The sequence below is a fragment of the Macaca nemestrina genome, chromosome 1 (genome assembly GCF_043159975.1).
Source record: "Macaca nemestrina isolate mMacNem1 chromosome 1, mMacNem.hap1, whole genome shotgun sequence".
NCBI classification, from domain to species: Eukaryota; Metazoa; Chordata; class Mammalia; order Primates; family Cercopithecidae; genus Macaca; species Macaca nemestrina.
In genome coordinates this window covers 9,509,841-9,523,593 of record NC_092125.1, presented here as the reverse complement: position 1 = coordinate 9,523,593, position 13,753 = coordinate 9,509,841, and the positions used below count along the sequence as shown (strand labels likewise).

Below are 13,753 nucleotides of genomic sequence, written 5' to 3'. Positions count from 1 at the left end.
CCTCTGCCTCCTCCCTCACCTCCATAAAAAGCATGTTGAAAATGAAGTTTGGGAAATTGGGAAGTAGCACAGAGGAGAATTAATCAGGTGTGAGCTCAAGACCTAGTTCTACTGCTTAACCATGGCCTTGGGAAGGTTTCTGTACTTCCTTGGGAAACCTGTTGTTATTTAAATCTGAACAGGAGGGAGGGAGAGTGAGAGAGAGTAGAAAAATTCACCTCAAATTGCAATGTCCCAAATGTACCAGGTCACGTTTATTCTTAGAGATGTATGAAGTAATTAACGGATGTGTTTCTAAGGTTTTCCAAAAAGGTTTACTTTTACATCTGTGAGAGTCTGAAATCCGTGATTAGAGATCAATGGCCCTGATTTTAAGGCAGAAATTGCAACTGGTCATCTACTTGTCAGATCCACCTTAGTTCATTTATTTTATTATTTGTTTTGGGCCTACACAAATTTGTATGCATGATAACTAAGAAATTGCCAAACCAAAAAATCAGGACAGTTCACATAAAAATCTGGATTCCCAGTCTTCTCTTTCTCTGTAAATGATCAGAAATTCTTCATTTTAATTTCTACGTCTAACCCATCCGGTCCTTCACAGTTCACTCTGAGCCCGTAGGTCTCAACCCTCACTGTTAAGAGATACTGGTGCTCAGGCTTCACTGCAGAAAATTAAATCAACGCCTTTCAGGGTGGACCGCGGGCTTCAGAATTTTTAAAAGTTCCTCAAATTATTCCATGGTGCAGCCACTGCCCTAATACCTTCCCTTCTCTTCGTGTAAAAATATCCCCCAAGTCCAAGTCACATTCTTCACTTCCTCATCTCACCACTCTTCTCTGATAGTCCATGAATTATCTTATTTCTGTTCTTGTCCTATTCAATCCATGCTTCATCCAATAGCCAGAGTAATTGTCTTTATAGAAAATATCTGGTTGACTGCTGCTTCACCATCTTCAATAATAATAATAATAATTTAGGGTGATCATTTATACTTAGGTTGAATGAAGAATCTGACTTCAGTCTTTGTTGAAGGATTGAGTCATTGAAACATTAAATTTTGGAAGCAGATGGAAGAAGACTACAAAAGCTGTAGCAGTACCTTCTGCTTGGTCTTCTCCTCCCAGAAGTGACCCATAGTGATCCTTAGGCCAAAAGTCATTCACAAGTATAGAAATGGCATACATTGCTTACCTGTCCCAGACTGCCAACCAATCAGGGTCCTGATTGCACCTTACAGAGGATCAAAGGGATGTTGTAATTTGGTAGTGACACTACAATAAGATTAACTTGATGTCACAGCTACCAAAGTGTATTAAATGTCTCTCCTTCCTAAGTTGCATGATTCACCCAACAAAATTTGATATGGGTGAATTTTTAGGCAGAATAACAAAATTTGTTGTGCGTGTGTGTGGTTGGAGTGCTTATAGCTGAGGTCTTTTCTCCTGCTGCTCAGACATGTAGATGACCTTCTTTCCCACTAATAAATAACATTTTATTTGAACTGTGGAGAAGACCTTTTTTTTCTCCTAAGTGACCTTATAAATCATTTGTATTTGTTTGTTTTCATGCTGCTGATTAAGACATACCCAAGAGTGGGAAGAAAAAGGGGTTTAATTGGACTTACAGTTCCACATGGCTGGGGAGGCCTCAAATCATGGCGGGAGGTGAAAGGCACTTCTTACATGGCAGCAGCCAGAGAAAAATGAGGAAGAAGCAATAGCAGAAACGCTTGATAAACACATCAGATCTTCTGAGACTTATTCACTGTCACAAGAATAGCACGGGAATGACCGGCCCCCATGATTCCATTCCCTCCCCCTGGGTCCCTCCCACAACACGTGGGAATTCTGGGAGATATGATTCAAATTGAGATTTGAGTGGGGACACAGCCAAACCACATCACTATTGTTTTAGCCACTGAAATCTTTCCTGTAGACCCTTATGTGCGTGGTTACATTTCCCATCGGAAGGGAAGAAGATGGGGTGTCATAAGAAAGTTTTCTTCAGAAAAGATACCTTTGGAGGTATTTTAATTGGGATTTATAAAGAAATTGATAAATTCAAACCACATTGAAGCTAAGTGGAAATTTGGTTCTGTGCCAACATTCCTGGTGCATGGCCCAATCAATTACTATTTTATCCTGGTGACAACTTTTGTCTTTAATATGAAACCATCAGTGTTTCACGATTTACACTATAAAAAAGATCAAGCCCCTGTGTTTAAAAATGTAACTAAAAACATGTATATGACATTCAAATAACTGAGACCAATAAAGATGTTATAAATTAGGCTGGGTGCAGTGCTCATGCCTGTAATCCCAGCACTTTGGGAGGCCACGGTGAAAGATTCAGTTGAGATCAGAAATCAAAACCAGCCTGAGCTGAACATAGTGACATCCTGTATCTACACAAAAGAAATTTAAAAATTGGCCTGGTGTGGTGGCGCACACCTGTAGTGCTAAATACTTGGGAGGCTTAGGTGGGAGGATGGCTGGAGCCCAGGAGTTTAAGATTACAGTGAGCTATGATCATGCCACTGCACTCCAGCCTGTGAGCAAGAACTGGTCTCAAACAAACAAACAAAAAAAGATGTTATAAGGTGTTGAATCAACTTGTGAGGCATGGTTACCTTCTTTATTTAAATTATTTTCATCAGCAAAGCTAAAGTGTGTTTGCGGATCTAATTTACTCAAACGATATGCCTGTGCAGAGCTATTCTGTGATCAAAAAAACAGTCGATCTTTTAAGCTTCCATATTTATTTTGGGATAAAAATGGGGACCAAAATACAGAGACACACAAACACATACACACTGAGCATCTTTAGAGGCACATTACGGAACAGTGCTTATTAACGAGATGTCTTTGTGTGTCCTTCTGGGATCAAGATGGACTGGCCTTGTGTACAATTCTTCTCCTTCATGAATAGAGCTGTAATGAGGTCACAGATTCCTTTCATGTCATTTTAGGAATTTCTTTGAAAGGATTCAGCAGCAATGTCCCTTATATGTTAGAGTTGTACATTAGTACAGGCAAAGCTTTTCAACTAATGTAAAGCACCATTTTTTTCTTCTAAATTCCTTCTATTCTCAAATGTCTGGGTTCAGAATAAAGGAAAATTAAAATCTCTGAAAAAGCCATCATTTTGCCACTACATGGAAGAGTTATTGGGAGATAAATTAATAGTATCTGAAATTAACCTTGGATTAAGCTTACTTCCTCTTGAATGCTCTACTGCTTGTTTTATTTGCTATTAACTCTCTTTAATCAGAGAGTTTCTCTAAAACTGACATGCTATTGGTTAGGAATCATTAAAAAAACTAATGTAAAATATAAATATGCCCTCTGTTTATTATATGGCAGATACAACATGGACACTTGGTAATTTTGAGTTGATTAAGATTTGTATTATTTTATGTTAATACAACAAATGCTTCAAAAATATGTTTGTTAATGTCTACTTACTGTTACAGCAAAATTTTTTTAATCTGTTATTTCTCTGGCACCTTTTATTGACTTTTTGATTTTCATTGACACATAATAATTGCACATATTGATGTTTGGATACATGTGTACATTGTACAAAAATGTAATTAGGCTAGTTAACATATCGCGTCACCTCATTTATTTGTTGTAAGAACATCCAACATCCTGTCTTCTAGCTACTTTGAAATAGACAATACAGTATTGTTAACCACAGTCACCCTACTGCGTTATAGAACATCAAGACTTATTCCCCCTTTTTAAGTGTTACTTTGTACCCATTGACCAATGTATTGACTTTTGGGTGTGATTATTTTGGAACAAAAGATGTATTCTCCCAACATCCTCAATGCTTAAGCCATATTAGACTTTAGTAAATATTTGTGGAATGAGTAAATGAATAATTCACATCCAATGCATTTTTATTTTAAACACAAGCAGATGAAATTATACCAAAGCTAGGAAGTGACTTAACCAATGAACTAGATGTATGAAGTAATGAGCAATAGAAATGGTAATTCATCAGATTAGAAGACTCTATCTGGTACGCTCTGCTGAAGCAGAGAGAGAAACATCGTTTATAAAGGATTTGGACAAAGTCAAAGGGCCAAAAAAGCTAATACTTTTATTAGCAGCTCATCTAGATTTTATTTGGGCATAGCTGCCCACACTTTCTTTTCACCATTATTTTCATCTTTAAAGTCTTTTTTACTTTTTTCTGCCGTATTAAGGAGATGTGCTAGGTCTAAGGATTCCTAATTGAGGCCTCTTATCTTTAACAACTTTGCTAGAGTCATGTGGACAAACATTAAGAGATAAAATTCGACAGCATCTCTGCAAACTCTAGTCTGGTATAGAAACAGCTCTACTTGTGAACAACTGAAAAGCTTCTAAGTTATCCAGTCAGGTAATATATTACCTCAGTAAAGTTTCTAAGAAGCATTTGGATCATTCTTTTGCCTCTGTCTATTTTTCTATGAAATTTCTGACTTTCCTTGGCAAAGCTTAAACCCAGTTAAAGATGATATGCTACATATTGCCTCACGTTTGCATTTTAGAAAAAAAAAAAAAAAGATGGTCCAAAGCAATAGGATGATCTTAGCAAAAATATAAGCTTTTCACATGTCAAATTATTTTTCTCAGCAATTGTGAAATTTCACTTTGATGTTGAATTACATTCTCCATTGTAACAACATACTGTGCCTCAGGGAATAAGTAACTCATGTATTTAGGATTCCTAAACCATATTCCCATATGGGGGAAGGTTTTTTAAACAAACCAATTTTTTTAAACTACTAAAAAATACAAAAAAATTAGCTGGGCATGTTGGCGCTAGAACCTGGGAAGCAGAGGCTGCAGTCAACTGAGATCATGCCACTGCACTACAGCCTGGGCAACAGAGGGATATTCCATCTCAAAAAAAAAAAAAGAAATGAAGGAAAGAAGGAAGGAAGGAAGGAAGGAAGGAAGGAAGGAAGGAAGGAAGGAAGGAAGGAAGGAAGGAAGGAAGGAAGGAAGGAAGGGGAGAGAGGAAGGGAGGAAGGAAGGAAGGAAAGAAGGAAGGAAGGAAAGAAAGAAAGAAAGAAGAAGGGAGGAAGGGAAAAGAAAGAGAACAAGAAAAGAAGAAAGAAAGGAAAGAAGGAAGGAAAAAGAGAGAAAAGAAAGAAAAGAAAGAAAGAGAGAGGAAGGAAGGAAGGAGGGAAAAAAGAGAGAGAGAGAAAGAAAGAAGAAAGAAAAAGGAAGGAAGGAAGGAAGGAAGGAAGGAAGGAAGGAAGGAAAGAAAGAAAGAAGGAAAGGCATATGGAGAGAGGATGATAATTTTTTTCTGGGACAGTGGAGAGATCGAGATTGGAGACCAGAGGGGAAAAGATAAGAAAAGGGGATGTTTTCATTCTTAGCAAACTATCACAAGAACAGAAAACCAAACACCGCATGTTCTCACTCATAGGTGGGAACTGAACAATGAGATCACTTGGACTCAGGAAGGGGAACATCACACACAGGAGCCTATCATGGGGAGGGGGGAGGGGGGAGGGATTGCATTGGGAGTTATACCTGATGTAAATGATGAGTTGATGGGTGCAGCACACCAACATGGCACAAGTATACATATGTAACAAACCTGCCCGTTATGCACATGTACCCTACAACTTAAAGTATAATAATAATAAATAAATTTAAAAAATAAAATAAAATAAAATGGAAAAAAAAAAAAGAAAAGGGGATGTTTGCAGGTGAACCAAAAGGACCTGTGTGAGGACATGTATTTAAAAGTAAACAAAACAGAAACAAAACTAAAATCAGCAGAAAAACCCTTCCTTACATTTTCTTCTGTATCCTCTCTTGCTCTAGCCCCACTCACCATGTCACTGGAATTCCCTGTTCTTTAACCTCTGCCTACCTTCTCTGATTTCACAGGGCATTTTGGCTCTAATGAATATCACTATTCATGACACATGTAATGGCTTTGTCTTACTCTGCAACCACGTTTCTGTTCTCCCAGCCACAGAACTCCAGCTGGGACCTGGATGGCTCTATAATTTGAGGAAAGGTATTTAAATTCTCTGAGCTTCAGTTTCTTCATCTGTGAAAGTAAAAATAGTCATATTTTCTTCCTGGGAGTTTTGTGAGGAATAAAGGAGTATCTAACAAAAAGCAAGTACTTCTTAAATATTGTATTATCTCCCCAATTCACTATTAGTGGCAATTCATTGGTTTTCTTATAAGAAGGCATTGTAACCCATAGTCCTTTGTATTCTGCCATGCACTTCTCCAAATATTATATTATAGTACAAAAAAAAGCAATAATGAAAAGTTCCTTCTCCTCTCATGCACTGGGTTGTGGTACCTCTCAAAACTGTGTTCTGGACTGGGCTCAGTGGCTCATATCTGTAATCCCAGCAATTTGAGAGGCCGAGGTGAGCAAATCACCTGAGGTCAGGAATTCGAGACCAGCCTGGCCAACATACTGAAACCCTGTCTGTACTAAAAATACAAAATTAGCTGGGCATGGTGGTGTGCGCCCATAGTCCCAGCTATGTGGGAGGCCGAGGCAGGAGAATTGCTTAAACCCAGGAGGCAGAGGTTGCAGTGAGCTGAGATCGTGCCATTGCACTCCAACCTGGGCAACAGAGCAAGACTCCATCTCAAAACAAACAAACAAACAAAAACCAAAAAACCGTGTCTGTCGTTGACTCCCGTCACTGCCTTCCTGCCACTGTTGCCTTCTCATCTCAACTGAATGACTCTAATATGCTCTTTAAGAGTCTCCTTCATGATCTTTCTACCATCAGTTTTGTCTCACTTGAATTTATCCTCTGCACTGATTCCAAAGTAATCTATAATTTTAAAAACTGGACTTCCTGTTACTCACTTCCTGTTACTCTTGATTCCATGGTGCCTATAGGTGCTTTGTTCTATAAACTTATCATAAAACAGCAGAGTTTCTATGGGAGCTCATCTGAAGCTGTTCCCTTCTGTGAATCCTATGTTCCACTGCTCCAGTATTTTATGATTTCCTGGGACTTATCCAAAGAGTATGCTTGCACATGCTGCTCATCCTGCCTGGACTACACGGAACCCTCTTTCCTGAGAAATTGGTGTTCACCTTCAAGGCTCAGATCCAGTGTCACCTGTTCAGTGATGCCTATCCCTCCTCTGCTCACCCTTCCTCGGGCAGAGTTAAAAGTTCTCCATGTTTTTCCCCAGAGCCCACCCTTCATATTTATGCAGAATTCACTACTTTTATCAATTTCATTTATTTCTACTCCTCGGATTGCGAGTTCCTTGAGGACTGGAATCCCCACTATATTCATCATAGTACTGTGTCCCTAATGACCGTGCAAAGTGGTCACTGAATAAATGCTTTCTTGTTGAATTTTAACTGATCCATGAATTTCTTGATGTATCATCATTTTGCAGCTTGGGAAATTATACAATCAACTAATTTGCTCCACATGCTGGAGCATTCGGAAAGACCTGCAGAAGAGTTTCATTCACTTGAACTGCTACTGCCCCATTCACCTGTTAGAAGAAAGTTCAAATAGAGAAAAATGTAATATACCTGCTTCCTAAAATGTTAGTAGCTTTAATAGCAGGGAATGGCATTCAATTTATTTCATATTATTAACACAAGTGCTTAGAAATGTATGATGCTCTCTTAAGAAAAATAGCTACTACTTAATGTCAAATGTTATCCATGCATTCAATATGTATTGATTATCTTAATATATGCAAGATTATCTATTACATTATTATTTTACAGATACTATATTTTAACAATAATAAAATAATAATATGCTTGGAAAAATAATAAAATGGTAGATATGTCCTTTGATATCCAAGAATAATTAATTGATCCATTTTTACTAAGAATATTTGTACAAGTTTTATATTTGATTTATCACTTTAGTTTATTTGTTAATAACTCATTTTAATGGCAGCCCATGCCACTTTTGTAACTCTGGTGCTGGTTCAGAAATTATTCATTAGTATGATTTATAAGTGATGGTATTCCAGGACAATAACATGTAGTATTCCTAATCCATCGTTATTTATCAGAGCATCATGATCTTTCTGAGTAAATTAGATCATGTTGATAGTACTTAGAAATACTAAAATTAATCAATAACTTACTACATAGTTAATTCCATTCTTTGTAAGTTTCAAGCTCTTTAACATTGAACAAATTTAGCAAATTTGCCATCTGTACATTATGAGATCATAAAAACGTGCCTTTATTAATATAAATGTGACATATTTTAACTAGGGACAGTTAAGAAAATATTCATTAGAGTTTACAAACATAGCCACATGCTGCACAATGATACTTCAGTCAAAGGCAGACCACAGTACAACAGTGCTCCCATAACGTAATAACTCCATATATTTACCCTACTGTTTCTATGTTCAGATATGTTTAGATAGCACAAATACCATTGTGTTACAATTGCCTACAATACTCAGTAGAGTAATATATTGTATAGGTTTGTAGCCTAGGAACGATGGACTATACCATATAACCTAGGTATGTAGTAAACTATGCCACCTAGGTTTGTGTGAGTACCCTCTATGATGTACACACAATAATGAAATACCTAATGACACACTTCTTAGAACATGTTAGTGTCGCTAAGTGATGCATGGATGTATGTTCCTACCACCATCAAATACGACTGCTGTTAATGTGTCATGAATACTGACGTTTCACATTAGTACACAAAACTGCTCTTAAGGTAGTTACCAGGCTGAAAAAAATAGGGAGTTTTGATACTTTCTGTTACTTTTTCTTTTAATATATTGCAAGGTTTTTCTTTGATCTATTTGCAGAAGGAAAAAAATACATGTATAAATACACACATATACATACACATGTATTATATATAACATACATGCACATATATATGTATTATATACTCTATTATTATATAATATACATATATACATATATATGTATATGTGGGTATTTTATACATGTGTATGTATAGAAATTTGTGTGTGTTCATGTGTGTGTGTGTGTATATATATTCCCATTAATTTATAAGCATTGTTTTGGGTTCTATGTATATAAATATATAATATGTATATAAATATATTATAGAAATGTATTTATACATCATATTCATAAATATATGATTCAATATAATATAACATATATTATATGTTTAATACAATATATATTTACATGTATTTCCATTTATTTATATAATAAATATAATATACAATATATTACTCAATATAATATATAATTATATATAATACATAATACAATATATAATATAAAATAATATATACTATATAATTATATATAGTATATAATATATTATAACATATAATTATATATAATACATGATATATAATTATATAATTTATAATATATTATATATTATAATTTATAATATATTATGTATTTTATATTATGTTTTTATATGTATTTCATACATATATAAAATATAATATATTTTATATTATCTATGTATATTATGTATTATATGAATTATATATTATTTAATATTCTATATTACATATCATATATTTATACATAGTATTTATATATTTTATTTTTGTACATTATATATAATATATATTTATGTATATATATATATAATATACATTTCTAAATTATTTTAAATCATTTTGTGTTCCTAGGATAGTAAACTTGCCCTGCAATCTTATTTATTTCCTTGCTTTTCATATACAATGAAAGTGTATATGACTCTGGCTGCAGTATTATGATAAATTCACCATTGATTAAGTCATAATTAAAGATTGCTATTCAAAGATTCAAAAATTAAAGATAATAATTAAAATATACTACCTTCTTTCTAATATAATAATACTACATTTATTTTAAAATCCTCTAACCCTTTCTATGGGAGTTTTAAATAACAGAGTAAAAATGTGATTTGCTTTCATGTTCATAATCACTAATCTTTTTTGTTGAAAAATATAGAATGAGATTTTTCTCAGTTTACTTTTTTTTCACAGAAGGATTCTATATTGAAATGTCAAAAATGTAAGATGCAGGAGGATATGACACCAATTGTTTCCTTAGCTTTGAGTACTCCCCTTGTGCACACAGAAAGACTTACATTCGAATTTAGGCTATCTAAATGTTGGTTGCATAAAGGAATGAAAAAAATGAATAAAAATGTAAATTTCTCTAAAGTATTTTTAAATAAGACTTAAAATGATTACAAAATAACAGGGTTTATGAAATAGATTTTTTTTTTTTTTTTTTTTGAGATGGAGTCTGGCTCTGTCACGCCTCCCGGGTTCACGCCATTCTCCTGCCTCAGCCTCCCGAGTAGCTGGGACTACAGGCGCCCGCCACTTCGCCCGGCTAGTTTTTTGTATTTTTTAGTAGAGACGGGGTTTCACCGTGTTAGCCAGGATGGTCTCGATCTCCTGACCTAGTGATCTGCCCGTCTCGGCCTCCCAAAGTGCTGGGATTACAGGCTTGAGCCACCGCGCCCGGCCATGAAATAGATTTTTAATATTGCTGCACATTAGAAGACATACAGTTATGCCTCAAATGTATTCAACTTATGTTGGAGGAGGGATTTCCTTTACTTCCACAACTTTGCACTATGTCTTCAAAGAGTTTGCTTTCTCTTTCTCAGAGATCCTAACAGTGGGATATCTATTGACTGCATATTCTGTGCCAAACATTCTTTTAGGCATTGAGGCTAACACAGCAAATAAAATGGAAGAGTCCGTGCCTTTGTGGAGGTTATATTCTGGTAGAGGATGGTGGAAAGTACTAGGATGCACATGTAGATATTCAGTGTCCAGGGTAGGGATTTCGGTCAGGAGTTGTCCAATTAGGGGAGATTCGGGAATAGTCCACATTATTTTAGGCCAATTCAAAGCTTGGGAAGAGCTAAGATTGCCCAGGGAGAGCACATGGAGTGAGGAGGCGAGAAGAGACAAGAGCCCTAGGACTGCCCGTGTTTCCGAGCCCATAGCATCCCAGAACACGCTTAAAGGGTCGCTTGACACTAAGAGAGAGAGAGAGAGAGAGAGGAGAGAGAGAGAGAGAGAGATGTTGGGTGGAGTTCTCCTTTTCTTCAAAAGTTCTCCTTTTCTTCAAAGGCAATGCATTCACCTCTGCCATACTATCCAGAATTTCATGGATTCACATTTCAATGTATTTCTCCAAAGTGGTGTGAGAGCAAGTTTTTGGAGATATAATACTTGAAACTTGAAATTTCTTTTTTTAAGTCTTGCTCTGTTGCCAGGCTGGAGTGCAGCGAGGTGATCTCGGCTCACTGCAACCTCCACCTCCTGGGTTCAAGCAATTCTCCCAACTCAGTCTCCTGAGTAGCTGGGACTACAGGCGTGCACCACCACGCCCAGCTAATTATTTTATTTTATTTTATATTTTATGTTATTTTATTTTATTTTTAGTAGAGACGGAGTTTCACCGTGTTGGCCAGGATGGTCTCTATCTCCCGACCTCGTGACCCGCCCGCCTCAGTCTCCCAAAGTGCTGGGATTACAGGTGTGAGCCATTGCACCCGGCCCTGAAATTTCTAAAATAATCCCAGCTAGGCAAAATAATCACCAAGAAAAGGGGCTGCATTAACATAAATTGAGCATATTTAACCCAAAGTACTTTCTCAACTTAAGAAAAAAAAAAAATACTGGCTGGGCGCAGTGGCTCATGCCTGTAATCCCAGCACTTTGGGAGGCCGAGGCGGGCAGATCACGAGGTCAGGAGATCGAGACCATCCTGGCTAACACGGTGAAACCCCGTCTCTACTAAAAATACAAAAAAATTAGCAGGGCGTGGTGGCGGGCGCCTGTAGTCCCAGCTACTCGGGAGGCTGAGGCAGGAGAATGGCGGGAACCCGGGAGGCGGAGCTTGCAGTGAGCCGAGATCGTGCCACTGCACTCCAGCCTGGGTGACAGAGCAAGACTCCATCTCAAAAGAAAAAAAAAAAATTACTTAAAAACAGGACTATATTTCTCAGAATTTACCCCTTATATGGAAATTCACAATAAATGATTTTCTTCTCTGCTTGGGAAAAGATCCTCATTTAAAAGAGCTGAATATGGTTGTTTTTGTTAGTATTCCAAGAAATTCGGGATGTTTATGTGATATGTAGTGGCTGAAAAATTTTAAATATATATTTATTTCTAATTCATCTGCTTGTAACAAAGTACCTAAATGTATATATAGTGATCTGAGGAGACAGGAATCTAGTGGGTTAATGAGAAATGGCAAAGGATTTGAGGTTGATGATGATGTTTGGACCCTAGCTGAGGGTAGCAGAATAGCAGACAGCTTTGGTTAGCTGTGACCATTAGATACTGGTCTATAGGCTGGACCAAGGGAAGCAAAGACCTTATATCACTCAGGAAATTTTGCTGGGCTCTAATTGGAGGTATCATGAGCTGAGCCCTTCCTGCTGCTGGGGGAATCCAGGAGCAGTCCCATTCAGGTCACCAGACCTCCATGGTCACAGGTCACCAGACCTCCATGATCACAGAGTGACAGCTGGGCAGTGATGGGCTTCAAGGGCAAATTTAAGATTTTCGGGAAGCAGTTGGCTTTTATTTGAAACTTGCAGGATCCCCTCAGACATGTAAAAAGAGATATTGGTAAGTGCAATGAAGAACTTGCCATGGTTGGGTTGTGGGAGTAATTTTAAAAAATATTATGGTTCTGCCTTTGTGTTTGCTCAAAGAATTTTACCTCACTCAACATGTTGTTAGAACATTTTCCTGATTCCTACAAAAAAAAAAAAGAAAGAAAGAAAATATTTTAAAGGTCAGAAGCTACAAGCTTTTCTTCATTTAGCCAAGACACATCGATAATATAGTCTATGTATTCAGTTTAAACAAAATGTCAACTTGAGAGAGTAACTATCAAGCTGTTACCTGAAGACAGATTAGAATGATATTAAGCTGTGGCCTTCATGCCTGTCTGGAGATCTTAGCATATAGTTATTCATCGACTTTTAAATTTTATATATTGTTCCTACAGAGAAAACAGTCACTCATAATTTTAAATGAACTCTAAGTGTTTTATGTGTTATTAACCTTTTTTTCTCAGTCATGCTAGTGTCTCCTAATTTAGATATATACATAAATAGTGAATGAAATGTCTCTCTCCATATTTTGATGTGAAATAGGATGTCTGCTTTAGACTCAAGGCTTACAAGCCCCAAAGGACACACCATTTGAGAATCCCCCCTAAAGACTAAGTGTCTAGAAAGATCAGTTGTGAAGTCATGAAATCAAAGAGTACTTATTTTAGTGTTTTGACAAGGATCCTGAGGCAAGAGACCTCAGGGGATGCAATGATCTCAAAAAGAATTAGCGATTTTAAATGTCACCAGTGTCTTACATCAGTTTCCTGGAGACTCCTTTCCAGAAATCTACTCCGGTTTCCTTCTTCCGTATCTAAGAAGTGGTCTTGCTCTTGAGCAAAACGGTAATATCTTCCAGATAAATAATAAGAGTCGGATAGCAGTCAGTCTGGGAGATACATTTAGGTATGTGTTTTTTGAAGGACCTGGCCTTGTTCATGATTAGATACCTCATCTTCCTGTGAACTTTGTATATGGGTGGACCAAGCTTTTCGATGGGGCAGAGTATCTGTGAAGTTTACATGAATTAAGGTCCAAGAATCAAGACATTGGCGTTTAAATCTGCTCAGAGAAGATTTCTGTATCAAAAATAATTTAAAATCTGTGGTTAGTTATTTTTTTAAAATGAACTCTCCTTGAGTAAGAAATAGCAGCTGAGGTTAAAGAAGGAA

General features: G+C 36.6%; 1 protein-coding gene across 11 annotated transcripts in view; it reads left to right on the top strand.

Annotated features, from left to right (window-relative positions):
• The window catches only part of LOC105474633 (cholinergic receptor muscarinic 3), a 527,334-nt gene that overhangs the window by 282,745 nt on the left and 230,836 nt on the right, over positions 1-13,753 (top strand). The window lies entirely within an intron of this gene.